The sequence below is a fragment of the Lipotes vexillifer genome, unplaced genomic scaffold, assembly GCF_000442215.2.
Source record: "Lipotes vexillifer unplaced genomic scaffold, Lipotes_vexillifer_v1.1 scaffold253, whole genome shotgun sequence".
Classification (NCBI taxonomy): Eukaryota; Metazoa; Chordata; class Mammalia; order Artiodactyla; family Lipotidae; genus Lipotes; species Lipotes vexillifer.
Genome location: NW_006780322.1, coordinates 355,484 through 358,792, shown reverse-complemented (window position 1 = coordinate 358,792; position 3,309 = coordinate 355,484).

Here is a 3,309-nt window from a genome sequence, read left to right as displayed (position 1 = left end):
GGCATTCCTCCTCCTTCCTAGGCATGGATAATTCTCCTACTCCTTTGGCAAGTTCCCAGGCCATTGCTGCTCTTTGCCAAGGGCAGTTGGGCTAGGTCTGTGTCAAGACAAAGGTCCAGCTTCCTCTTGTTAGAGGCCAGGCCTGCAGGCAGAGCTGGGGAGGAAAGAGCGAATAGGAGAGGAGATGGGGGACACAGCTTGTGCTCTGGATGTGGGCTGGCCCACATTCCTACCCCTGTGCCCCTCACCTTCAGCAGACACACATACACATACTATCGCACATGGGATGGTTACCTCTGGAGGGCAGTTGCATCTACATTTGGCTCCTTGAGGAGAAGGAGGGAATATAAAGAGGGAATGGGCATTTTGTAGCCCTTCCCAGCTCAGTCCATCTTACTCCCAAATTTTAACAGCTTAAAAATAGATTCCTGGTGGTCTGGTGGTTAGGATTTGGCATTTTCAATGCTGTGGCCCAGGTTCAGTCCCTGGTCAGGGAACTAAGATCCTGCAAGCTGCGTGGCGTGGCCAAGATAAAAAAAAAAGAAAAGAAAAAAGATTCTGGGCCCAGATAGAATAAAGGTCTTTGGGTGGGCATGGAAGAGAGAGGAGTTTAGATCTATGAGCTCTACTTTAATTCACACTTCAAATATAAAAACACGAATTTACACACAAGAGGGAAATCTCATACACTGAGCACTCTGCACACATATCATTTAATCATTACAAAAGCTCTGTGGAATAGGGAATTGAAGACCCATTTCACAGATGAGGAAACAGACTTGAAAAGGTTAAACAACTCACTCAAGGCTATACTTCTATTCAGTGGTGGAACTGAGAGTCAAGCCCAGGCTAGCCTTCTCCACAAGATAATTTAGGAAAAGATCATTCATTTTACAAAGAGTTTAACTTTAAGACGGCTTTAGGTGGAGAATCTTCCTCTAGCTTTTCAAATGTGCAAACTCCATCTGGCTGGTTTCCATCCCTGCAAGAATTCTCTGGAGTGACTGCCATTAGGAACACTGTGGGTCGCATCGGACACATGCTGAGAAGGAGAGCATTCCAGGTTCTTGGGAGCCATTGTGAAAGGTGGTGGTGGTGATGGTGTGTATGTGACTCTGGGGAGGCTGAGAGGAAATTTTGGATTTCCATGGGAAAAGGTGATGGAAGGAGAGTTTACTTTCTAGACAAGCACCGAATAGACAGTTACTGAATGAATTAATGAATGAACAAATTCATTCATCAAATGTTCATTGAATACAGCCCTGTGCCAGGGGCGCTGCACGGGCCCTTTGGATGCTGATGCTCATGTCGCAGTGGATGAGACTGGAAGCTCTGGATCCAGGGAGGGCAGAGGGAGAGGGATCAGAGAAGTAAGCCTCCCTTTTCTGTCTCCTGGGAAGGGCCCAGCCCCTGTCATCATTCTGGTAATGCAACTGTCTCCTCCCCCACTCCCCACCTTGATCTTTCTGCTCTAAATATCATTGTGTTCAAATAATAGTGTATATTTTAAAAGACTCCAAGAAGACAGCTGCCTCAGAGTATTAATCATGTAGAGGCCAGTGCTCTGTCTCCATGGCGACTCCTGGCACAGAATGCTGAGGAGCAGCTCCACGTCCCACTTCCTGGGGCCATGGAGATGCAGGCACATAGCATTTTTCTTTCCTCTCTTCCTCTTCTCTCTCCTTTGGCCCCTCTTCTTCTTTCTTCTTCTCTCCCATACCCCCTTCCACTGCCTCTCATTTTCTCTCCCTAAAGGATTTATTTAAAAGCATGGGCAGAGGCCAGATCCAGACATCAGGCTACCACGGAATAAGGCCATTGAGGCCGTAGCAGAGATGAAGTTTGCCTCCAGCTGCAACTTCTGTAGTACCCAGCTCCTGTCCCCAAGACCCTGCGGTGCCCCTAGGCTTCACTGACCACTAGGCCAGAAGGAGCCCAATATCTGTCCCTGAGGCAAGGTACCCATCCTCAGGGTCCTTCTCTGTCCCCTCCCTCTTCCCTGACCATGTTCAGTTGTTGGTTTGTGGTTTGGGTTCTCACTATTATTATTTTTCTTAATGACCACACAAGTAACATGGGATGGTTACCTCTGGAGGGCAGTTGCATCTACATTTGGCTCCTTGAGGAGAAGGAGGGAATATAAAGAGGGAATGGGCATTTTGTAGCCCTTCCCAGCTCAGTCCATCTTACTCCCAAATTTTAACAGCTTAAAAATAGATTCCTGGTGGTCTGGTGGTTAGGATTTGGCATTTTCAATGCTGTGGCCCAGGTTCAGTCCCTGGTCAGGGAACTAAGATCCTGCAAGCTGCGTGGCGTGGCCAAGATAAAAAAAAAAGAAAAGAAAAAAGATTCTGGGCCCAGATAGAATAAAGGTCTTTGGGTGGGCATGGAAGAGAGAGGAGTTTAGATCTATGAGCTCTACTTTAATTCACACTTCAAATATAAAAACACGAATTTACACACAAGAGGGAAATCTCATACACTGAGACAAACATGTTAAAATTTATAATGCAAAAAAGTGAAAATATCTTTCCCTTCTCTACCCAGATATATACAGCTTAAAAGTTTTAGGTTGATTCCTATAGATTTTTCTTCATGCATATTCATTCAACGTTCATCTATTCAGCTGTAGCGTCGTTATCCTCATCATTATTGATACCGATGGTATCATACTATATATACTCTTGTAACTAACTTGACATTGTACCTTGAACAGTTTCTTTTTTCCCCCAATCATGGTACAGACTAATCTGTAGTATTAATAACAATTGCTTCAGAGTATTCCATCATGTAGATGTACCTAATTTTTTAACTTGATAGTTCTTTTTTTTCACTATTATGAAGAATCTGGCTGTGCATAGCCCTTTATGTATACTTGGTGTACTGATAGGGGTAATAATAATGCAGTATGCTGGCTAACATTTGTATACCACTTACTGTGGGCACTATTAACTGGGTATTGAGAGCTTTACATATACTCACAATTTAATCCTCACAACAACTTGCTAAGTACTATTACTATCTCTACTTCATGGAGATAGTGATGGGGAAATTGAGGCATGAGGAGGTTAAGAAACTTACCCAAGTGTACAAGGTTAAGATTAATGAGAGTGCCAGGATTTGTATAACCATAATATACAAACCATAACCATAGAATAGATTCCAAAAAGTAGAATTCCTAGGTCTAGGTAGAAATATTTAAAATTACAATATATGTTGTCAAACCTTCCTCTAAAAAGATTGTTCCAATTTGCAGAACAGAGAGCAGCACATGAGAGCCAACTGGTAAGCAGAAAAAGGTATCCCCGT